The sequence below is a fragment of the Tiliqua scincoides genome, chromosome 1 (genome assembly GCF_035046505.1).
Source record: "Tiliqua scincoides isolate rTilSci1 chromosome 1, rTilSci1.hap2, whole genome shotgun sequence".
NCBI lineage: Eukaryota > Metazoa > Chordata > Lepidosauria > Squamata > Scincidae > Tiliqua > Tiliqua scincoides.
In genome coordinates this window covers 85,956,717-85,983,168 of record NC_089821.1, presented here as the reverse complement: position 1 = coordinate 85,983,168, position 26,452 = coordinate 85,956,717, and the positions used below count along the sequence as shown (strand labels likewise).

General features: G+C 42.0%; 1 protein-coding gene across 1 annotated transcript in view; it reads right to left on the bottom strand.

Annotated features, from left to right (window-relative positions):
* Positions 1-26,222, bottom strand: part of MGAT5 (alpha-1,6-mannosylglycoprotein 6-beta-N-acetylglucosaminyltransferase) — a 153,602-nt gene extending 127,380 nt beyond the window's left edge. Inside the window, exon 1 of the mRNA XM_066611884.1 lies at positions 25,915-26,222. The gene's annotated coding sequence lies outside the window, so the exon portion shown is untranslated. The remainder of the gene's footprint in view (positions 1-25,914) is intronic.
* Between the last annotated feature and the right edge of the window lie 230 nt (positions 26,223-26,452).

The following is a 26,452-nucleotide window of genomic DNA, read 5'->3' as shown; positions in this document are numbered from 1 at the left end:
CGGAAGGGGTGCGCACAGGGGTACGCATGCTGGGGGCCCCAGACCCAATCCACAGATTAGTGAATCCTCAGATACAGGAACAGCAAAGATGCCCCCCGTACCTGAACACCTAATCCCACAAAGCCTACTTCCCTTAATTTACCTTCTACATCAGGGTTTTCAAAAATGTCGGTCTTGAGTTGGCTACTGCCTGCTCGACCTTCCCTCTGGTCAGCTCCAAACTGGAGCCATTGGGAAGGCTCAAAGACCTTTTCTGGGTCATGTCAGATCAACAACCCACTCTGCTAGCCTCCACAGGCCTCAGAAGCATCCAGAAGCAACTTCCAGTTTTCAGATGCAAGTTCCAGTTTAACTGGAAATCACTTCCAGATACTTCTGCAGGCCATTCTGAGACCTGCAGAGGCCGGTAGAGTGGGTTGCTGACCTGGTGCGACCCAGAAGAGGCCTCCAGGCCCTCTTGAATGGCTGCACCAAAAGGAGAATCATGTTGCCACCACCGCCAAAAAGTTTGGGAACCGCTGTTTACATGGTAGGGAGCTCATTTCTCCAGCATCTGAAGATAGCAGTGCTGCAGCAGACATATCAACAAATCATTTAATTCAAAAGAAAAAGCATCAGTTTTCTCCTCCTACTACCCATTCTACGGAGATGTGCAAGACACTTCCCAATCCCTCCCTAACTTCCCTATCAATTGTCTCATCTCAGCTGCACTAGGGGTTTTGACACATACACAAAACCCGTATCCAGCAGGCACTGGATTGACATAAATCTGGTTCATACTAGCAGCTTGCAATGCATTGCATAATTATTGTGCAGTAACCACCACTGTTGAATGATCTATTATCAAAAGATCCCACTGCAGAATGGAAAGATCGTGTAATCCATTCTTTTGCATATAATTTGCTGAAACTTGTGTTCTCATTAACTGATTTTTTAAAAAAAATTTAAATTCTAAAGCATGGTTGTTCTAGGATATCCAGAAAAACAACTCACTATACAACTAAGACTGTAAGGCTGCTTCCAATTAAGTTATGTCACTTTGAGTAATTTCCTGAAGTTGTCGTTTCATTACTCATCAAGATGGCTGAAAGCACTGTAATGTTACAGAATACTAGCATTGATTCAACTCTTCAGAAGTATCAGAGTACCTTCTTATATACCAAGATATTGGCAGACTTAGCAGATGGCTAGGACTGTGGAAACAGACTTTTAGTAAGACAAGACAATGATCCTTTTTATAAGGAAGTAAACTTGGAAAATATTGCTATGACTAAAATACACAGTGCTTTCAGTTTGTGTTAAATTAACACTGAAACATGACTCAAAGGAAAGGCTGCCTTAATTTCTCAGTCTAATCAAGCAATGGAGCAGGTTTCCTTCATATTCCTAACAGTGCAGTCCATTTTATAATATTTCTCCATCTTCAGAATAACCTCAGAACAGTTTGTTCATGCACTCGTAAATTGTCCTGCTAGTTTCAGTCTCCAGTGGTAAATAGTACTATACTTATTTGCTTAACCCAGCCAGAAGCACTGAACATACCATCATAACATTGGTTGGTTGGGAACTCAACAGTTGGCTTTATACATAAATCCAAGGGCTTGTGCACACCCAGTGAACTTGTATGTTTCCTTTTTACCCCTTTGAACAGACCCTTATGGAATATCACAAAATGAATTTTGAAAGTCCCTTCAGTTTAAATGTAGCAATGGAAATTCTATTTCTTATTTCAATATGTGTTTAGTTAACTGGAAGACTTCCTGTATGTTTATCTGTTTTTGTTTTGCTCATTCTTCAATTTCTTTAAATGCTGCCTTCATGCTACTTTGTGGCCATCTTTATATTATATACTGTTTACTAACTGCTTTTATATTATGGTATTTTGTATTGTATGCTACCTTGAAAGTCTCATTTGTAAGGGGAAAAGCAGGATACAGAGTACATCTTAAATAAAACAGAGCAGGTTATTTGTTGTTTCCTTAGTGAATCCTGCCCTGATATTTACAACCTCTATTTTTCAAGTAGTGATCTTGGCTAGGTTCAGATGCAATATAAAACCATGGCTTCTCCTAGCTATATACAGTGGTGCCTCGCATAACGAAATTAATCCGTTCCGCAAGTCCTTTCGTTATGCGAGTTTTTCGTTTTGCGAAGCGCGTTTTCCCATAGGAATGCACTGAAATTTAATTAATGCGTTCCTATGGGCAAGAAAAGTCAGAACAAAGTCAAATTTGGTTTACAAAGTGTTTATTAAGTGCTCTTTAAAGGCATGCATACTGTACAGAGGATTTCAAAAACGGGGGGATGCTGAGTGGGGAGCTTGAAGGCTGTAATCCTGTGCACACTTTCCTGGGAGTAAGCACAATGGGACTTACTTCTGAGGAGACACGCACAGGATTGTGCTCTAAGCTGGGGAGGACAGAGCAGCTGCACTCAATTGCTTGCTTTTGCCGTGATCATGGGGGGAAACGTGAAGGAAATGGGGCAGTGAGAGGGTGAATGAGCGATGGGGGGGATGCAGAGTGGGGAGTTTGAAGGCTGTAATCCTGTGCACACTTTCCTGGGAGTAAGCACAATGGGATTTACTTACATAGACATGAAGATCCTCCCCTTACTAGGGTGAACGGTATCATAAAGTGACATGAAGATCCTCCCCTTACTAGGGTGGATGGGATCATAAAGTGACATGAAGATCCGCCCCTTACTAGGGTGGATGGGATCATAAAGTGACATGAAGATCCGCCCCTTACTAGGGTGAACGGGATCATAAAAGGACATGAAGATCCCCCCCCTTAAGACAAACCAAAACAAAACAAAACAAAAATTCGTTATTCGAAGCATAAGTCATAAAAATTCGTTGTGCGAATTACCAAACTTCGCACAACTCTTTCGTTCTGCGGGTTTTTCGCTGCGCGGGGCATTCGTTATGCGAGGTACCACTGTAGTTAGGAACCCACACAATGAGCTTCCAGATATAGAACAGAAACTATGGTTTAGGGCAGCTTGCATTTTCAACTCGTAGCAGCTCTGCTGTGATGATAATCACTTTAACTGTAGTCTTAATAATCTATGAATTTAGACATAACAAACCACGGTCGACATGAACAGTACTCTGCAAAGCAACTTGAAACTATGGTTTCAAATCCTGGTCTATCTGCCCAAATTAATCATAGTTTGCAGACAAGCTTGGACTCAAACAAATCATGAATCTGCACTGTGTGTCTGAACCCTTAGGACAGGGCTTTTAAAACTGGGGCATTGCGACACCCCAGCCTGTGAGCTCTGGCCACTTTCCCCTTAAGGGGTGGGGGCAGGGGGAAAGCAGTGACACTAAGGGGGTAGCAGGAACTGGCATTTACTTACCAGTTCCTGCAGCAGCCTCCTGGGGGTACAGGGAGCCCTGTGCGAGGGTCTGCAGGGCTCCCCGGGTCTTGAAAAGTGAAAGCGCAGTGATCGCGCTCCATTTCCGGTTTGCAGAAGTAGAGCACGATCACTGCGCTTTCACTTTTCAAGACCTGGGGAGCCCTGCAGACCCTCGCACAGGGCTCCCTGCACCCCAGGAAGGCTGCTCCAGGGACTGCTGTGTACACCCCAGTCCCTGCAGCCCCGAACGATGCAATCACATTACTGCCTCCCCCCACCCCAACTTACTGCGGTTCAAACTCTCCCTGAGAGTTTGAAAACCGCTGCTTTAGGAACATAAGATGCTACCTTTTACAGAATCGAATCATCTGACCATCTAACCGTAAATGTTGTGAATGCACCCCTGCCACCATGATCTACCCGTCAAAAATGTTTTGAATACTAACTTAGTCAGCTGAACTATCCCATGAAATGAAAATAGAAAAGGCACACTGGCAGAAGGACATGCTTGAATACCGCATGAAGGGAAAGGGTTAAACATTATCTTCCAACCTTGCTCAGTGAGCTAAGGCAAGTGAGTTAAGGGAATTTTTTCTACAGGAAGGATTTGATATTCCAATTCATTGTAGCTAAGCTACAGTCTGAGGTTTTACATACTAGGGAGGTCCAGTTAGAATGCAAGAAAGGAAAGGCAAGTGAATAAGCTCATGGCTCTTTTTGGCTCATTTACATGGTGCTAAATAAGACTTTGGCATTACAGCTGAACCCATATCACTATGAATGCTAGGTAAAATTCTGCATCCACTGAAGGTTCACAACAGTCAGGATCAAGCAGCCCATTGTATCTGGTTTGACCTTCAAGTTCACTATGTAAATTCACAGTAGTAGCATATCAGCAGACTAGGCAAGGAGAAAACTTCTGTTACTACTAGAAATATTCTCCTCTGATTTGGCCACAGTATTTCTTCTTCATTATTGTCTGAAAAATGCAAGTTCATGTTAGCAATATATGTTTAAGGAATGTATACCATACTCAAATCTCATCTAGTAAGAATACTCAATATTACGATGTGGAAATTTCTCCCTTTTCCTACAACACAGGAATCAGCAGAAACAAATTATATGCAGGGAAAAACTAATTTCCAGTAATAATTCTCAAACAATGTATTAGATTCCTGCTGGCTACACCTATTTTTGTTGAGAATAAAAAGGAAACGCTTACTCAGTTTTCTCCAAGTGTATTCCACCATTCAGAAAAAACTGAAAAGTGACCCACTGGAAGTTTCCGAGGATACAAAAACTGACAGAGAGTGCTGGAACATATTCCTGAAACCCAGTTTTGTTTCCTGTACTGTACAATGGAAATTGTAATACAAGTGCTTGTTTTATTTTTCATCGTTCTACTTAGAATTTTGTGAAGAGGAAAGTCTGAAGAACTTTTTAGTACCAGTTGCAGATTATTACTACAAACCATGAACTGCAATGCCACCTGTTAACCCTCTATCCTCCCTTATTTGGCATTTCTCATATTAATTTCAAGGACATTTAATACTTCAGTTGACCTTCCATTTACCTCTGAAGAAGAAGGGTATGAAAAAGTATTGGGTTGTTTTGGGTTTTTTTAAGTGTCAAATACAGGGCAACTCTTGTTCTTTCAGTTCATAAGACCTATTTACCAGGGGCGGTTCAATAAGCTCTGGTTTTGTTCTTTGTCAAGCAATGCAGGTCTACATTTCAAGCACTAGGTTTACATCACTATAAATCTTGCTTCAACATCATGTAAACTACTTGTAAAAACCCAAATCTCACGATCACAGGGAGAGAACAGAGATAACTGTTTATCATTCAACATAAAAGTTGTTCATTATGTTAGCCAATATATATCAGTCACCATATGCAGAGTGAATATTACCACGCACACCTTGGAACTTATAAAAGTTCTGTTGTATTCTGCACCTTTTATGGACTCAAAGTTCACATATTCCACAACTAAAGTCCTTGCTGGCATTATATAAAAGCATTTGTGTTCATATCTCCCTTACAAAGTATTTACTTAAGATAAAATAGCTAGCTTATATAAAACCTAGTCATATCTACAGAACATAATGAAAAACTATGGAACAAACAGTAAAAAGCAACACATTTTAAAATGATTAACCAAAACCACGTCATTGGAAGGTTCTCATCGTTGTTGAAAAACTAGGATTTACACTTCTGAACAAAAAAAGCAGGTGCCAATAATATTGTTACATAATTGGCATTTACACAGCACTTAGTACACACAAAGTACTTGCATGTATTACCTTGATACAATCCATATCTTTCCAGATTGTTCTTAAGTATTATTCCCACATTGCACCTGGAAAGTAGAGACCAAGAGAGAAAAGCTTGCCTTCAGATACCATGGCAGAGGTGAGATTCAAGCCAGGAAATTCCAATTTACAGCTTAGTTTCTTAGCCACTATACCACACCAGCTCTTGCAATCTGGTCCAGGTTCTCTCTTTCAGACAGGAATTAATGTCATTGACACTTTTATACAAAAGCTGTTACCAGGTCTAAAAACCTAACCATAAATAGGATAACCATTTACTGTACTGAAAAGTTTTGTTCAGATCACCAAACTAAGTCACTGCAAAGCAAAGATAAAATAAAGCGACATATAAACGGAGAAAAAAAATCTCCCACCTGCAGTAGACTCAACCCCAAGTTATAAAAGATGCCGGTTTCAGCAACATGTCATTTGCCCTTGAAAAAAGAATCTTATTTACATCTCTATCAGTTCCATTGCCCCAAATAGTCTTTTAAATTAAATATTTAGAGAAAATCACTTTAATTTTAGAAAGATGCATTTGAATACTCTCCCTAAAGTAGTCCTCCTGAAGTGCACTTGTCAGTTGTAAGGTACAACTCGTATAATGTACATTACTCGTATAATGTACCTTATAATGTACATTATACATATATGTACATATATACATAATGTACATATATACATAATGTATAATGTACATATAATGTACATATACATATAATGTATAATGTAATGTATAATGTACCTTATAATTATAGTCGTATAATGTACATTACTCGTATAATGTAAGGTACAACTCGTATAATGGGAGAACTACAATGGGTTTCCTTTGAGCATTAGAGAAGTACCTCAATACTATATGCTTCCAAATAACTAGAACACTTCCAAATAAACAGGTTTTGCTAGCTTTGAATATTTATTTATTTATTTATTAGTAGAATTTATATCCCACCTTTCCACTCCAGAAAGGAGCACTCAAGGAGAATACAAATAAATCTCTGGCTCTTATTTACTCCTATTCCTGAAGAGAATAAAGAAACTCAGAAAATTTGCAATTAGTCATGAAAAAGAAGGGATGGTTTAGAAAAGCAGCACTTGGGATTCAAAACCTATGATGAAATAGGCCAATGACAGACCAAATAAGCCATTTACATGCCTGCATGCTTCCACACAAAAACAGAACTGCCCACCCAGCTTTTGTGTTGTACTTGCTCCTACAGTTCCCACAGTCGACTTCAAGATGCTTTTTCAACTGTACATTGATGTGCTTCTTAGGCTATAGTTACACATTATACCAGTCAACTTCCATATCCAAACATCTCACTACCATTTTCCAACAGTGCTTCTCAGCAGAGGTTCACAGATGAGAAGCAACTGGTGGTGGGAGGAAGAGTGCTCAATCTTTCACCATAGGACATTTTGGAAACTAGAGAAAGGAGGAGAGAAAAGCTGGAAGGGCAGGAATACTCACTTCTCCTTCCTGAAAAATCATCCTTTGTTGCTTTGCAGGAAGCAGGAATAGTAAAGCATGCAAAAGTGCAAACAGACTGGTAATATACAGGCAGAGGAGTGGCAGTGGTAAAGCTATGGAGAGCGCCAGCTCGGCAAAAAGTCCCTTGCTACTCCAAACAGCTTTTTTGAATCAGAGTGTCAAGACTCAAAGAACAAAATGCATATAGTTTGGGGGGGGGGGGTAGAAATCTTCAAGAAAATCTTGGGAACCACAGTGCTTACCCTTTTGTATTAACATATTGCCTTTTTTTAAAGATACAAATTGGGAAGTCGAACAATGAATTTGGCAACACATCAGTCTATCTATAGTAACAATTCTATCTATCAATTAATAGTATTATCACATTATTCTGTACAACTGGGACCAGTTATACTAAACATATTTCACCGGTTATGAAACTACACTGATTGCCAAACAATTTCTGGGTATAGTTCAAAGTGCTAAGCTATAAAAACTCTAAATGGCCTTGACCTGGGTACACGAAGGACTGCCTTATAACATATAAACTTCTCTTGTCCCTGGCTTCTCTTCAAAGGCTTCTGCAAATGCCGCCACCACCTGAGGGTAGGTGAGTGGTGACCGGGGAGATGGCCTCTCTTATTGTATTACTTCGACTCTGAAATGCTCTTCCCAGGGACAATCCCCTGGCAACAACTATTTTCCTTGATACCAGACAAAGACCTTATTTGCCCAAGCATTTCAGAATGTCATCTAAGCTGGTTTCATTCTCCATGATTTCTACTTATATACTTTATTTTAATTTTGATTGTGTGACTCCCTGGAAGCTGTTGCTGAAGGGCTGCTTTAATCTATTATTTATTTAAAAGGTTTTTAAGTGTTTCAAAGGATTCATTCTCACTAACCTCAACAGCAGGAAGCTTTAGAGGTATGGAGTTGGAGATGATAGATAACGTCTTTAGCCAAGGTTGCTAAGCATGCCATGGCACATGCATAAATTAGAACAAACCTATTCATCCACTGTGGGAGAATAAATCTTGTTCTTCTATGTACACCAGAGGGAAGCCAATATGGCTCTAGTTACTAGATGTAAGAAGATAAAAAGTTGAGGAAGTAAAAGTGAATGGCATACCTAGTAGTTTGACTCCTCTGTTTCCAGCTTATTTGCAGTAGCAAATAATATGCATCAATATGTTCTCCAGACATCTATGGAAGGACTGCAAGATTTATTCTCTTCTTCCCAGAGTGGAAGAATGCATTTTAACTGTTAAACTGAGACTGCCTCATTGCTTAGCAAAAATATAGTGATCACCAGATTAACACTCATATAGCTTATAAAAATAAAAATAGAAGAAACACTGGTTGGCAGAAAAAGCTGTAACGGGACTGATTCCTCCTTTCTTAGCTAACAGCAATGATGGACCTGGGGCAGGAGCAGAGGTAAAAGCCCTGGGCGCAGTGCTTGCCCATCATAGTTGTTCCACGGGCAGGCAAAGCCCCGTGTGGTGCTCAGCAGTGTGTGAAAAGCCTTCTGAGGCTACTCAAGCGATCTTAAGCAATGCATCCGGTTTTGTTGGGAAACGAGAAGTATTGTTTGCCTCAGAAGGCTTTTTGAGTGGTGGCGAGTCACACAAGGCTCCGTGAGCCTCGGTGAGTATCCCGGGGAGTATCCCTGGGAAGGGGAGCAGCATGATCGAAGGGGGTGGCATGTCACGGACCTGCACCCCAGGGCTCAATGGGGGCAGGTCCATTTCCTGCTAAGAGTTTTGTAAAAATTTGTGAAGAGGAATACCAGTTCATTATTCAATTACATTGATAGATTAGAAATATGCTCCCAAACAGCCTATATTTCTAAAAAAAATATTTTAAATCGATTACTTACAAAGATTGCAGATTGCTTGTCATCTTAGAAGAGGAAATCCAATTTTCACATAGGAGAAAATGCCTCTTCAGAGATGGAGCCTACTGCAATATGTAAAAGATCACCTCTAAACCAGTGATTCCCAAACATTTTAGCACTGGGGCCCACTTTTTAAAAATGACACCCATTGGGACCCACCTAGCTTTAAAAGACAAATTTTAAAAAAGAAGAAGGTTCACTTTACCAGCTGCTCAAAGTCTATGCTTTTATCCTGTTTTATAATGGATGAATGAACACCCTCTGGAGCATTTGCTGAGTTCTATGTTCATGGGATTGGGACCATTCTGGTGGTGTTGCAATCCCCTCAGCCTGTCCTTCAAAAGTGTACCAAGGCACATTTGCCTGCTCTTGCACAAATACACATGTGCTGCACTGTTTTGGTTTCTATAGAGCTCAATTCATTTTCCTTGTCAGCTATCAACTTGCCAGTTTCACAACCCACTGGTGGGTTTTGACCCACAGTTTGGGAACTGCTGCTCTAAACAATATCTTAAGAAAGGTGGTTTCTTCAAATGCCCATTTAGGAGGAAAACCTATACAGACTTACTTCTGCGTGAGCCACTCAGTACTCAATGGATTCACTTCCAAATAGAAATGCACATAATTGCTCTAACTCATTTTTGCCCAGCCCACAGGTGTACACATTTGATTCCTGGTGCGTATATGCAGTGATGGGCAAAAATGGCTTAAAAAGGAAGCACAGAGTGAATGTATAAAAGCGGAAACAGCTATAAATACAGTAATTCACAAGTAGTTTTATGAGCAGATCTGTTACTACCAAATATTCTGTGGAACTAGGATGACCATTTGTACAAAGTATATAATCCATTATTCACTTGTAAAAAAAAAGGTAAACCAGGAACAAAATTCATACACATAATGGTTACCAAAGCAACTTCAACTTTTTCACAACCTTGCCATTAAATTGATATAAAACGCTAAGAACATAAGAACAGCCCCACTGGATCAGGCCATAGGCCCATCTAGTCCAGCTTCCTGTATCTCACAGCGGCCCACCAAATGCCCCAGGGAGCACACCAGATAACAAGAGACCTCATCCTGGTGCCCTCCCTTGCATCTGGCATTCTGACATAACCCATTTCTAAAATCAGGAGGTTGCGCATACACATCATGGCTTGTACCCCATAATGGACTTTTCCTCCAGAAACTTGTCCAATTCCCTTTTAAAGGCGTCTAGGCTAGACGCCATCACCACATCCTTTGGCAAGGAGTTCCACAGACCGACCACACGCTGAGTAAAGAAATATTTTCTTTTGTCTGTCCCAACTCTCCCAACACTCAATTTTAGTGGATGTCCCCTGGTTCTGGTATTATGTGAGAGTGTAAAGAGCATCTCCCTATCCACTCTGTCCATCCCCTGCATAATTTTGTATGTCTCAATCATGTCCCCCCTCAGGCGTCTCTTTTCTAGGCTGAAGAGGCCCAAACGCCGTAGCCTTCCTCATAAGGAAGGTGCCCCAGCCCCGTAATCATCTTAGTCGCTCTCTTTTGCACCTTTTACATTTCCACTTTGTCTTTTTTGAGATGTGGCGACCAGAACTGGACACAATACTCCAGGTGTGGCCTTACCATAGATTTGTACAACGGCATTATAATACTAGCCATTTTATTCTCAATATCCTTCCTAATGATCCCAAGCATAGAATTGGCCTTCTTCACTGCCGCCGCACATTGGGTCGACACTTTCATCGACCTGTCCACCACCACCCCAAGATCTCTCTCCTGATCTGTCACAGACAGCTCAGAACCCATCAGTCTATATCTAAAGTTTTGATTTTTTGCCCCAATGTGCATGACTTTACACTTACTGACATTGAAGCGCATCTGCCATTTTGCTGCCCATTCTGCCAGTCTGGAGAGATCCTTCTGGAGCTCCTCACAATCACTTCTGGTCTTCACCACTCAGAAAAGTTTGGTGTCATCTGCAAACTTAGCCACTTCACTGCTCAACCCTGTCTCCAGGTCATTTATGAAGAGGTTGAAAAGCACCGGTCCCAGGACAGATCCTTGGGGCACACCGCTTTTCACCTCTCTCCATTGTGAAAATTGCCCATTGACACCCACTCTCTGCTTCCTGGCCTCCAACCAGTCTCAATCCACGAGAGGACCTGTCCTCTAATTCCCTGACTGTGGAGTTTTTTCAGTAGTCTTTGGTGAGGGACCGTGTCAAACGCCTTCTGAAAGTCCAGATATATAATGTCCATGGGTTCTCCCGCATCCACATGCCTGTTGACCTTTTCAAGGAATTCTATAAGGTCTATAAGGCAAGACTTACCCTTACAGAAGCCATGCTGACTCTACCTCAGCAAGGCCTGTTCGTCTATGTGTTTTGAGATCCTATCTTTGATGAGGCATTCCACCATCTTACCCGGTATAGATGTTAGGCTGACCGGCCTATAGTTTCCCGGGTCCCCCCTCTTTCCCTTTTTAAAAATAGGCGTGACATTTGCTATCCTCCAATCTTCTGGCACCATGGCCGTTTTGAGAGACAAGTTGCATACCTTAGTCAAGAGGTCTGCAACTTCATTCTTCAATTCCTTAATAACTCTTGGGTGGATGCCATCAGGGCCCGGTGACTTACTGATCTTTAATTTATCAATGAGGTCTGAAACATCTTCTCTTTTAACCTCTATCTGACTTAACTCCTCGGTCAGGAGGGGCCGTTCGGGCAGCGGTATCTGCCCGAGGTCTTCTGCAGTGAAGACAGATGCAAAGAACTCATTTAATTTCTCTGCCATCTCTAAGTCTCCTTTTATCTCCCCTTTCCCTCCCTCACCATCCAGAGGGCCAACCGTTTCTCTGGCGGGTTTCCTGCTTCTAACATATTTGAAGAAGCTTTTATTATTCCCCTTAATGTTGCTGGCCATGCATTCCTCATAGTCTCGCTTGGCCTCCCATATCACCTTCTTACATTTCTTTTGCCACAGTTTATGTTCCTTTTTATTCTCCTCATTAGGGCAAGACTTCCATTTACAGAAGGAAGCTTCCTTGCCCTTCACAGCCTCTCTAACTTGGCTGGTTAGCCATGCGGGCACCCTCCTGGATTTAGTGGAACCCTTCTTTCTTTGCGGTATACACGTCTGCTGGGCCTCTATTACTGTTGTTTTAAGCAGCCTCCATGCACTCTGGAGAGACTGGACTCTTTTTACCCTCCCTTTCAACCTCCTTCTAACCAGTCTTCTCATTTGAGGGAAGTCCGCCCGTCGGAAGTCAAGGGTTTTTGTGAGAGATTTGCCTGGTATTCTTCCCCCAACGTGCACGTCAAAACGGATCGCAGCATGATCACTGTTCCCCAATGGCTCAGTAATGTTTACATCTCTAACCAGGTCCTGCGTACCGCACAATATTAAATCCAGAGTCACCTGTCCTCTGGTGGGCTCCGTGACTAGCTGATCTAAGCCACAGTCATTTAGCACGTCAAGAAATCCGGTTTCCTTATCGTGACCAGAACACAAATTGAGCCAGTCAATATGAGGATAATTGAAGTCCCCCATGATTACAACCCTGTCCCTCCTTGTCACCTCCCTGATCTGTTTCCTCATTTCAAGGTCCCCATCCGATTTCTGGTCTGGAGGACGATAGCACGCCTCCAGTATTACATCGCTGCACAAGCCTGGTAATTTAACCCACAGAGATTCTACGGTGGAGTCGGTCCCACCTTCAATCTCTACTTTGCTGGATTCTATCCCTTCCTTAACATAAACGGCCACCCCACCTCCAACACGCCCCTGCCTGTCCCTCCTGTAGAGTTTATAGCCCGGGATTGTGGTATCCCACTGATTCTCCGCATTCCACCAGGTTTCCGTTATGCCCACTATGTCAATATTTTCCCTTGTCACCAGACATTCCAGTTCTCCCACCTTTGCTCGTAGACTTCGGGCATTCACATAAAAGCATTTGTACACGGAATGCCCCAGGATGCGCTGCTTATTTGCTCCTTTGTCCCCGCATCCTCTCATTGTGCCAAACCGTCTATCACATCCCATCATGCTACCTTTCCCAATTTCTTCTCCTACTCTGCCTTTGCCTTGTTGTTCTCTAACCTCCCCATCCTCATCCCATAGTAAAACGCTGTATTACTTATATAAATTACTATTGAGGCAGCAAGCTATATCCGTCTTTGTCTATGAAGAGAAACTCTGCTCCAGCAATAGGACTGGAAGCATGTCTTAAAAATCTACTTTAAACACCACCAATACCTTTCCTGTGAATTACTCATCATTTTGGAAGCAGATGATGCAGACTTTTCCTCTTGTGCTATTAGGATAGAACTGTGACAGAGTCTTTTTCTGCTCCTGTGCAAAACATGCCAAGGAGGATGCAACTGTGGGCTCAGTTTATTTATTTATTTATTTATTTTTTAAACTACAAAGAAAAACGCAGTCTCAAGATACTTTAAGCCAATCATATCTTCTCATTCTACTTCATCAAAATTGTATCCATTCATTTGGAACCTGCTTTATAAGATGAAGGGCAAAAAATGAAGATCAAGAACAGCTCAAGTAGCAGGACATGTTAGTACATTTATACAACATCAAGTAAGCACAACATGTTAAGGCCACAGGATGGGCCTCTTATCTTGCCAAGACAAACATGATTTTTTTTTCTAACCTTGATCATACGAGTTCAAATTCCTTCTATCAAGTTTAAGAAAACACTTCCAAGTCAATATGACCTCTCTGCGCTTTGCCTTATCTTCTGCACTGCAACAGGAAAGACCACAAGAACTGGATTTCCACAAGCAAGTAAATGCAATTTATCTTCCACTACATTTTATTTATTATTTCCAACACTCATACAAGTAAGGAAATAGTCACAAACTTCACATGGAAATAAATCAGTATGGATCTAGAGTAACACAACTGTGAACAGATGCCCCCTCTGAAAACAGAAGGAGCGTACCACTCACTGAAAAGCTTCTTGTGCAAGCAGAACTCTCCTCCTGTTCTCCTCAGAAGCTTGCATTTAAGGAAGCATTACTCAGTATAGGTGTTGACGTTATCTACATACACACAGATTACACAGGCCAACACACATTTTGCTTCAGTAAACGTTACACCAATTCCTGGGTACATTTGGGGTGCTGATTCCAAAAATGGCATCCGTTTGCCCTATCACGTCTAGTTTTGGAGACACGGCATAGCCTCTTTAATGAATGGTTCAAGCAGCTTCCTCATGAGGAAGCCTACAACATGGCTTCCTCGTGAGGAAGCTGCTTGAACCATTCACTAATAAGGCTATACTATATCTCCAAAACTAGACATGATAGGGCAAAACAGATGCTATTTTTAGAATCGGCACCCCAAATTCATATCAAACCAACATAAAGTTTGGGTAAAACTTTTCTGACCCTCAATTTTGTAGGCCTGTGTTACTAATAGTCAGTCAACAGTCAACAAAACCTTTATCAGGCATAAACATTTGACAGGTGAAGAATCTGTACAGAAATCATAGAGAGAGTATAAACCTAAGTAGTACCCAAATATATGTATATGTGTGCACCTACGTGTACACACAGAAATGAACGTACATTACATTTTACATACAAACATGAATTATTTAAAAGACAGAAGACAATCAGTTACTCTGCAGATCTTGCCAAGATGTAAGTACTCAGTGATAACTTGGTACAGAAAGCTTGGCTTGAATCATAATACTCAAATTTAGGAACTGTGTTACTAATAAACATTTCAGTTAATTTAATATTGATTCAGCCAGTGATGTGTGTCAGTGTGTGTCAAAGGTAACACACCACGACATTTTGGGTGACACGCCAGCGTTCACCAACACCCAACAACTGAGTATTATTTGATTATATTTTGTAATTTTGTCATTTCTTTATATAATACATAGCACCACTAATTGAACTGCATTTTCAAAAATAAATTAATATGTAAAGAACTGTTTTGCATTTGTTGGGGGGAAACGCAACATGCCAGCAGAGTCAAGTTGGGCATTTTCCAAATTTTTGACACGCTGAGCCCAAAAGGTTCGCCATCACTGCAAATAACAATGATAGCTTTAATCTAATATTGTCCTTAAATGAGACAGTAGTACAACGTAACTTAGATTCACCTGGAAACTACCTTAGCCCCAGCACCTCCTTTGCCAAAAGGTTCGCCATCACTGCATACGACAATGATAGCTTTAATCTAATATCAAGTTCTCAAATGAGACAGTAGCACAACGTAACTTAGATTCACCTGGGAACTTCCTTAGCCCCAGCACCTCCTTTGCCAGATAGAAGGTGGTAAATAAGTTTCACAATAGGTCACAACGAAGAAGACTATATCTTAAAGTATATATCTTAAAAGCACATAGCAACACTGCAATAAGTTAATTATGATCAAGTAGCATTGTCTATTTTACGATATCCAGATCACATGAGGTAACTGAAAGATGAAGACCAATTATGAATTCCTTGAAGCTCATGACTTATAAGCCACCAAAAGTGAAGATGGCTTTTTTTTTTAACCTCATGATGCACCAACAGCTGAGACCAACTTGACAGCTGATTAACTTTGCTGAACAGTCACTGAATTTCTATAACAACTTCCTTTTACCCCCTTCACCTGCCTGGAAGACACAATGGCTATATTCTAGACAGCTGAAAACTGAAATCTTACTGGAATTAATACAGCTTAAACCATTTCTGCCCAACACTGTACATACGCAACAGGGACCAAATGTGTACACCTGTAAGCTAGGCAAAAATGGGTTAAGCACATAACTTTAGCTAAGGCATCTCCATTATTATAAAGATCTATACCTGCCATGGATTAGCATAAGTCACTGAAAGGGTGATTTCAACCTTGATATTTATGAAATCCTATTTTTCTTAAGAGGTAAAGTATTATTAATTAAAAGAAAAACGTACACAACTGCATTTTATTTCATTTTCAATTTCTGAATTTGAATTTATAAAACACAATACAGCTGGTTCACATTCAGTATGTTTTCCAGTGTCTCCTTTTATATTTTGGAAAGAGTGTTTCAAGTCTTCAGGCTTCAGACTAGATCCAGACAACTCCTAATTGCTTTGAAGGCTGGTGAAGGTGAATAGTGCCCTTCTACACAGTTCTCTTTGCCAGAAAATACTATACAGCCAGCTACACCTGGTTAAGGAATAAGAATCAAGGTTTTGTTGTTCAAGTAGAAAACAAAGGACGACAGACATACAACTATCTGGCATCCTGCCCTCTTTCTTCCAGGGTCATGCCGATTACTCCAGCTGTCAGAAGTCCAAGCTCATCTCTATTGGCTTCCTTGCCAATATGGGTACGATGTAGCTCTCAGAACATATACACCACCCCAATAAAATCCTCCACAATTCTAGCCATACAGTAAAATTAAAAGAAGAAGGAGAAGAAGAAGGCCGGACTGCATAGTTCTCTAACTACTGTGCTCAAAGTAGCAGGTTTTCAAAGTGACAATGCTATTTTAAAAAAAAAAAATAATCCAGGCTGCTACTGGTTGAAATTTGAGCAAGTCAAATCCCCCTGCTCTTTGGCTGTCTATCCTCCTATTTCATCTATCTCATGTCCTCTCTAAACCAGGGAAACATGCACCAAAGAAAAAGCATTAGTGATTGTCCAGAAACAAAGCATCAGTCCTTTTACAAGGGAATGCTATGCAAGAACTATTCCATTCTGCCACACACAGAACTACTGCAGTAGTTCTAGTTCAGTTCCTTAAATCTGCCCCATAAAGATGACAACACACCATGTAAATAGGTCCCAGAGTTCTTCTGTGTCCCATAATGGACAAAATATCCCTAGGATTAGCTTGTAGCCAACTACTTGCCTATGGAAAACTGAAATTGTCTCATGTACAGAATGTATTTCACCACCCCCATCTACTAACTCAGACAGAAGAAGTTTATGTCTGAAGCTGTTAGGGGGCTATTATGTTTCTGGACTCATTTGCAAGAGCCTTAACATTCTACAACAAGAACTAGTCTGATGATATTTACACAAATAATTCAGAAAGAGGATCACACATTTCACTTTTCTTTTAAAAGAAGTGTTAAAAACTTTCCCTTCCTCACTTTAACAAAATGGTACTTACAAAGACAAGAAAGGGAAAGTAGCAACTTTTGAGAATGTTCTTTGACTGAACAACATGTGGTTTACATACCTCACTAAACTATTTCACTATAGGTAAGAAAATATACACCAATACTGCTCTTCTGCATATAGGAATCCTTAAAAAGCCTTCAATGTCTTACGGAAAATGAATTAAAAGCCAATTAAAAACTACCCAGAGACATCAAACGCAGCCACAATCTCATCTGTAACAACTTAGAACAGAATACGTACACAAAACAAAACTCGCTTTCATTGTTCAGAAGTTCAGCAAAACCTACCTGACTTACCTTCCAGCAAGGGCTAGAAAAACTCCATTAAGGTTTGCCTGTGGCTGTTACTAAGGCATGAAATCACGCAGCAATTTACGTCAAGTCCCCTCTCAGTTTCCATAAACAGAGAATGGCTCCTTTACCCAGCATATTTTAAATATTCCATCTATTTATAATCTTCCTTGAGCATACATACTAGGAGCAGTTTGGCTGTGTTGCTGGTTGTGTTTTGTTTTAATTCCTACATCACTCTGGCTTCTCAGACCATTTTGTTTCACTGGGTGTTCAGAGTACAATGGTAATGTCTCTCAAAGATCTTTATAAGAAATGAGGACTAGTTGTGCATTAAGGTCTAACTAAAAATGAATCATTCTATCATCAATCAAGGAGACCAAAGCTAGAACGGACCTTGACCTGACCATAATAAAGGCTGTGTATTCATAACCAAATTACAATATACCACAATAACCAAATGGACAGGGCAAAAGCAGCACTCAACACACAGTCACGTTATTCAAACATAGCCAATCTCATATTACCTTCGCACCTCTGTGAAGTGTCACCAACCAAAAGTAACATGAAAGTAGCTTCAAAGTTTTCATCTTTTAAAGCCATCAAGTTTTCAGCTTTAAAATTCTATACTGCCTAGGACAAGCCTCCCTACTTTAATCACGTGTAACTGCAGTTAGATCAGCAGGATGTTCCATCACACCAAATTAAAATGCTAGCATCTACAAACAGGGTTTTTACTGCCACAGCTGCCACCCAGAAGTTCCTTGTGAGGAGAAAGAGAAGGTCCTCATTGTCTTGAATGAACACTTCAGTGAGCTAACAGTAGCTCTGAACTGAGACAAGGCTCTGAAGTGGGATAAGTTCTAAGATAAGGCCATTCTTGTGAATTAAAAAAATATGCAATTTGATCTCTCTGGTGGAAACAGGGCTTCCTGAGGTGGAGTGTACCATCCTGCAAAATGTGACTCATTGTGTCTTTCAAACAGCCCCCAAAATTCCATTACTGTGAAATCAACACAAGCCATCCTGCCAGAATAAAGTCAATGTCATTCTCATTAAAATGTTTTTGGACTCTGCTTAATGTAGCTTTAATCTTTTTTCTAATTTAATGAAGGCTTAACAGAAGAATTGAAATACAAAAGATCGTCTCCTGTTAAGATAGACATGCAACAAGCTAGTTGCCTTCATAGCTTGTGCAACCGAAAACATTTATTCATACGAAGACTATGATATTAAGCAAGTGATATGAGAATCTCAAGTTTCAAGTTACTGTATATATTTCTAGGGCTTAATGTTGTGCAGGATATCTTGTGGTGCAAACTGCACTCCATGCCCCAAACAAGTTTTCCGAACTGCAAGAGAACACAGCAACTCTCAATGAGTTTGGGTGACACAGTGACCAGAGCTTCTGCACCACAAGGCAGACGTGCACACATCCATTTTTCCCTATCCAACATATTATTCTCTTGCTACACAGGGAAGCCAATCCTTAACACACAAATTAAATACTACATAAAAGCTGTTATGCAGTGGCAGAACAGCACACTGGAGTGGGAGGAGATGCATGCACACACACTCCTCCCTCCACCAGGTGATGCAAAAAGGGCTGGCAGATAAATCTTATGAACCAGTCCCCATAACACAGTAAGAACAAATCTAGTCAGAAATAAAGTATAACATCCCAGGCAGTCCAGGGGAAAAAAATAATTAAATCACAGGAAAGGAAGCCCAAGTGTGTGTTTCATATGTTCAATCTCGCTACTGAGGTGTAGAATCTGTAATTTAGTATCTACGAATTTTTTAAACTCTCAGAACACACAGTTGCGGGGAAATGTTTAGGTATGTGTAAGAACATAAGAAAACTCTGACTGGACCAGGCCAAATGCCCATCTAGTCCAGCCTCCTGTATCTGTATTTCGTACACATCCTGTGTATGAAAAGGATGTGCAAAAAAGATCACGACTGCCACTTTCAGCGAACAGGGTAGGCCACCAGAACATAATTTGATTATTAGGGAAAAGACTCCAGTATACCCCACACAGTATCAACCAATTTTAAAAAGCCACCAGCAACACATAGAGGCAGACTGTGCCTCATTCAAAACAGTGCCAGGCAGTATCATGTGGTGTGACACAGTATCAGGGTCACAGATTGCAGGAAAGGGACTGCTACTACGAACACACACACACTTCCCTCCTCCATCACTGAGCAGCAGGAGATCCATAAAGCTTGCTTTGTGGAGAAATAACCAAAAAGTCAAGCCTTGCTGGCTACTAGGAACAGTGACCTTAATCTTGAATTTATTACAACAAAAACTACTGCACTTGTCTTTTATATAAAACCAGCTACTTTCCAACATTTCCAAACTACAGGGTCATGCAAATATGCAAGTGCTGTACTTTTAAAAATTGCACTTTTAATTTAAAAATTAGTTGTAGTATGCTTTATTACAATTAATAGACCATACTACAACTATTCTTATCCCCAGCCCTCAGGGAATAAGAATAGGCCCTCAGTTTGGCTGTACTGGTTGTAAGAGGCGACTGAACAGCCACCGGGTAGATGGGACTCGTTAGCCTGGAAAGGCAGCTCATCTGAGAGAAGGAAAACTCTGATCCCAAACCTCCACTGCCTTGTGGCTACATCCAGTTATGGAAAAGGCTTCAGGAGTCAACCTCGAGGCAAAATCCGGAGCCAGAGTCCCTGAGGCAGTTCATGGCTGAACACAGTCACGTTCTGGCAACTCCTGCGACATCGCTGGAACCAACCATATTGGCTTCTGCCTTTCCACTGGACCATTTCAGCGACGTGGAGAGGGGGGATTTGCTGCATGGGTAAAGTCTATCCTCCATATCTACTGTACTCAGGCTTCGCGCACTGGAGAGGACACTCTGTTCCAGAACACTATTCAGAGTGCGATACCATAGTCTTCCGAGACTGAAGGATACCAACAAGAACTACAACTAAGCAGTGCTGGTTTGACACGCTGCACGGTGACATGAAAATCACCTGCCTACACCCAGACCAAGCCTACAATTGAGAGAAATGGTGACTCCAATCCAAAATAGTGGACCCCGCCACCACACGGGACAAACATTAAAGAAGAAGGAGTATGCTTTATTACAATTGCAACGCATATAGATTTGCTACAAATATGAAATGGAATCAGCCTTTCATATTTTCATTGCATTTTATTTTTAAAACAGTTTTAACATAAAATTCCTGATTAGAATCACACATAATAAAACATCTTCCTAAATGTCAAAAGTACAACCCACTTTTCAGTTCCATACGGTTTTTAAGGACACTCACAATTGATAAAATCTGAAAGAATACACACTCCCAAAAAAATGTATAGGAGACTGATGATTTAGTAAACAGTTCAGAAACTTGACAGCAAAACAACAAGCACATCAGATGGAAAATTCATAGGTACAACATACCACTTTTACTTAGCCTCATATCTTTCATGAACTTTTCAATCCTCTTTTTGTATGAACACCTACAGTCCTTAAAAACTTGTTCTGAAATCTCTGACAAAGGACAACAAAATTACGAGAAGAAGCTCGTACGAAGCTCAAACAACAAAATTAAGAAGCTCAAACAAGGCTCATTCTCGATTTCAATATTTTCTTACTATCTACAAGAACTGGTTTCCCAAGCAGTTCACTCAGTAGCAACACAATTATAATCACCATAGTAAGAACAGTAAGGATGGTAAAGAACCTCTTTTCTACTGGTATTTAACATGACCATCTTGGATGTTTAATGTTTTTATATACAAGATGTCATGGAGAATGTGTCTATACAAAGGTGTTAGCCGTGATAGCTAAACAGATCTTCTAGTTATACAGTATAGACAGTATACTTCTGTGTACTGGGTGCTGGCAACACAATCGCTGGTCATTGCCTTGGTGCCTACTTGCAAGCATCCAGAAAAATCTAGCTTATCCACTGGACACAGAATGCTGCATTCAGTGAGGGCTGTTAATACATTATTGCTGAACCCAAGTACAGAATGTCTATGCCTGGTTCACGTTTCTGTGTGACCAACTGTGCCTGGGTTCATTTTTACAGAACTACACACTGCAAAGGGATTGTACCTGCACTGAAATGGTAAATAACTGTATCCAGGAACAGAACAACAACAGACCCAGACATACAGATGTATCCAAATTCAGTTTAACATGTGAACCGTTCAGGGATCTATTCAGTTCTAGGAAGGCAGTTCTTACAATAGCACTTTTTATGAGAATTCATTGCATGAGCAAGTAGAAGATGAAAACACACACACATTGGTGCACTTTTCCCCCTTTTGCTTGCTGCATAGCCATTTAATTGACTGTACTAGGCAGGCCATATCACACCTTTATGAGGAGTTTCTGAGAACAGAAGCCTTCATCCATTGTTGTAAACTTTTGCTGCAACTTGTAACATTACTGTTTTAGCCACATGCATTAGGAAGTTAGACCAAGCATGAGACCGTGAAACATGCACATATGTACTGTAATCTTTAACAGTGCTAAATTTTACATGTACCAAAGATTTTAACAATGCATCTAGACCATCTTATAAGACATTATTTTATACCTCTATCCAACTCTCTCAACTGGAGTTTTCCCAACCATTCCAACAGAGGAATGATCACAAAAACTACATTTAAACACAAAGATATTTCTATAGTTTAGCATTAGCTCACACCAGGCCCCCTTTATACAAAAACATGATGGGAGGGAATACTTCCAGTCTCATATATACAATATTTCTATTAGATCGGGGTTATCCCGTCTGACCTGTGGACCAGATCCAGCACCCAGTCTAATCCCTCTCCTGTGTGAACAGAGATTACCGTTCCACGGGGCAGCCTCCTTTTCACACCGCCAAACTCCCCTGAACTGCACTCCGGTCAGCCACTTCTGGGTTCTGTCACTCCAAACACCATTATGCCTGGATTTCCAGGCAGACGCAGTTGGCCAGGGTGCAGTTTTGGGGAAATCAATGGCACAGAACAGTGACTCCCCGGCCCAATGGTAAGTGCTGTTTGCACTGGGGTAGCCTTTCTTGGTGTGCAATGCTCTCCAGTTTGCTGGCACCAAATCTTCTGTCAGTCTAGTCCCTTTCCAAGAAAAAAAAATTCAAATGAATTCTAGAGGATGAGTACGTACAATGCTTACAATTCAGCATGTTTAGCTTTAGAAGCACAGAAAGCCTTGTCTACATGCATTCAGGCTGACAGAGGCTTAAGAGGCCTAGTGAAAAAACAATTTCAAATTCTTATAAAAAGATTTGTCTAAGTAAGGGGGGAAAATACAGCGGGTTATCAGCATCATTCTTCTCTCCCCGCCACCCAAATCTTGGTTAACTAGAGACAGGTGAAATTTTTTCCAACCCTACTATAATCTGAGATGCAATGGCCAGCCAAGTGTGGAGCACTAAACAGTTATGGGGAAGGCCAGGGACACTGGAAGATTTGTGGGTTTCAGGAAGAAGGTACCACTGAAGGAGTGCAATACAAAGGCATTCATCCACATTACCACATGTTGAAAGTTTGGAATAGGTTTGTAAAATGAGTCTTCTTGTAATAACATCTATGAAGATCACACACTAGTGTCTAACAACATTTTCTTTTCATCATAAAAAAACTAGGTGCTAGAAATGAAATCAATTACTTCAAACAGACAGTCTTGTGACTTTTAATTTTGCTGTGGCTACTCTTGCAAAATATTTTAGTTTCCCTAAAACATACATAGTTCATTTAGTTTAAGAAAATAAAAAAAGAATTGAAATAAAAAAAGGAATTGAGCTCCCTTACATGCACAATCATAACACCCGGGCACTTCAATGGAAGATTTTTATGTACAAGTAATGCAGTACCAGACTAATAAACTAGGGCATAATTTCCAACATGACACATAATTCAAAGAACTAGTTCCAAGAAAGACACTACACTAAACATCAAAATCAGCTTCACACTTCCGGGCACTTATGTTCTCTTGATTTGAAGGGTAGGAGTTCAAGTAAACTTGAGACAAATATAGAAGTCAGTCAATGCCACAAAGCTCCTCTGGATTTCAATGTACCCACATTTATTTCACAAAGCACATAAAACTTCTGGCTACCCTTGCCTGCAGAACACAAGTATATCTCATTTTCTTCTAATGTTGGTACACTTGTTCTCCCTGCATTGTTTACTGCCATCTCTCATGCTGTTACATTCGAGTTGCACTGCAGAATGGCCCCATCTTTCTGCTCTTTTCAGTTCAGTATAAAATTATCGTTTATATTAGCAAAACAAAAGAGAGAGGAAGACAACAGCAGCACACAACACCAGGCTTAGGAGTTTTAATGCCAAGATTTTTCATTCCGTCCTTTCTACATTTAGCAGCAAGTAGCCTATATCCTACAGACATACATGTACCTTAAGTATGGCACTGCTACCACATCACTGGAAGAAAGGCAAAAGATAATATAAGAGCTTGATGCAAGGTCAATACAATGTTGACGCACCAGTTTGCTAGGCGAACAAATAGGAGATAATTTCCAGCAACACAGGGATACCACAGCCACTGAACAGCCAAACCACTACTGAGTGACCTAGTATTTGACTGTTACCAGAAATGATGGCTTCACATGTGATAGGAGACAACTGGTTTAGGGAAAATGCAGAGACTAACATGGCTGGTGAATGTGTGATCCCACCATCAGCCTACTCCCAAAGCATAAAGAAATGCCTATTTAAGTGGACATGCAACAACTCTGTTTTGACACACACCCTCAATATAGACTCCAGCAGTTACAATCAAGGAGGGCAGTCGGCATAAGACAAGCTCTAATACCATCCCTGTCTTCAACCATTACGACTCAAGGCAGTACACAGCTACTAGCCCACCGTGATGGGGGAAGGTCAACAAGTGTTACATATATAAAGCTACCAGGCCAAGCATCTTTCTGGATAACGGTTATCTCCCCAGTAAAGGTTTCAGCAGCCATCCTGCATAAACTGTGCTGAGGGAAGGGAATGATAGTCCAATGGGGGGGGGAGAGATAAAAGACTGTTCATAAGTCAGAGAATAAGAACTGTCAAAGGCTGGAAGACAAATACCACATAGTACTAGCCAGGGCCCAAAAGGAACAGGTACAGGCAAGGAAAGAAGTCGCACAAAGACGCCCTTGAACAATTTAAATGCAATATGTAAGTGTTACATTATTATATGCACTGAAGGAAGAAAGAAAGGAGATACTCTGTTTAGAAAGTAAGGGAGGGAAAACTCCAAACTGATTCCCAGTATAAGGATGCAGCTCCTTAGCAGGGAAAAATAAATTTAAAAGAACTAGTGCCACTAGCAGTAGACTCTTTTCCCAAAAGGTGAGAGAAAAGTGGGAGAGGAGGAAGGCAGGTATGGCAACCTGTTCCATACCTCTCAGGTCAGGAGGTGGAAAAAGGGTGCAGCAGCTACCATCCTAAGCAAACACACTTAGGAAGGTAACTTATGTGCTTGGCTTCCTCAACCCAACAAGAACATCATATATTAAATGCTTATCATTTAAACATTAAATTGTAATGTATATGCAGTGTGTGTTTAAATGATATACATACATACACATGCATACATACATAGTACACACACACATACACAGAGTACACACAGAGTATATAAAAGGTTGGGTAGACAAAATAAAGTGTCCCTCCTAAATACCAACCGAAAAAGAGCAGGCAGAAAGTGCTGCTCCTCAGAGATAACCACGTTGGAAGAAAAGAAAGAGCTGCCACCCTGGTGACACTTCCGGAGTAGTAAGTCCCACTGAAGATACTCCTGGAATCTGCCTGGGCAAGCAGCCCTCCTCTCCAAAGTAAAAGGAGTGAGAGAGCACAACCCTATGCCTGTCTACTCAGAAGCATGCCCCATTCTAGTCAGTGGAGAAAGTGTGGGTGGGATTGCAAGCTGTGGTGCCATCCCAGGCACACTTCCCTGGGAGTCAGCCCCACTGACTCTGAGAGGGCTCACCCCTGAGGGGACCTGCAGGGCTGCGAGTCTCTGGATGAGAAGGGAAGGCGCGCGCCAGCAGCCTCTTTCTCTGCGCCCCAGTGGCCAGGGGGCGGGCAGGCAGGGGGCTCGCGGCCTCCGGAGCAGGGCAGGAGGCATCCCTGCCCCTGCGTGCCTACGGGAGGGAGCAGGACTCTGTCCTCGCACCCCCTGAACGCGGGAAAGGGAGAGAGCCGCTTCCATTCTCAGCGCCACACACTACAAAGCAGGCTTCGGGGAGGCGGCGGCAGCGCGTCTCTGCATAGGAGGCAGCCGCTGGCCCCCTCCCCGCCTCGCCCGCGCCCAGCCAGCAGAGCCTCTGCAGACCCCCTTGCAAGGGCCCTTGCCGAGCAGGGGCTGCAACCGCAGCGCTGCATTCCCCAGCGGGGCAGGAAGGGAAGGGAGGGAGAGAGAAGGAAGCAGGCAAGCCTTACTGGCTCCTCTGGCGTCGCCGAGGAGAAGCCTCCTCCTCTTCGCCCATCGCAGTCCCTGCGTGGGGCCGGGGCCAGCCGCCGCCGCCTCCTCCTCCACCCCGCGCCGGGCTGGCGGGGAGGCCGGGCCGGGAGCGACACAACAGTTGCAGCTGCAGCGGTGCCTTGCAGCAGCTCTGCCGGGGCCAGGACCGCCGGCTGCAGCGCGCACGCGCGCGCGTCAGAAGCCCCCCGTGCGCCGCCGCCTGCTCCCAGCCTGGCTGCCGCTGCAGGGTCACACACAGCCCGGGCCGAGCAGGGAGCGTCCGCGAGCCGCCCCGCCGGCCGGGAGCGTGCAGAGCAGCCTCGCCTCGCCGGATCTAGGGAGCGTCTGCGAATGACGCAGCCCGGCGGGAAACGTGCAGCGCCACAAGCGCGCACACGGGCGGGCTCAGGAAGGGAGCGTCCTCAAAGTGCAAACCTTCCACTGGCTTTCTGGAAGTGCAGAGACAAGCTGCGATCCCATCCACACTTTCCCGGGAGCAAGCCCTATTGACCGTAA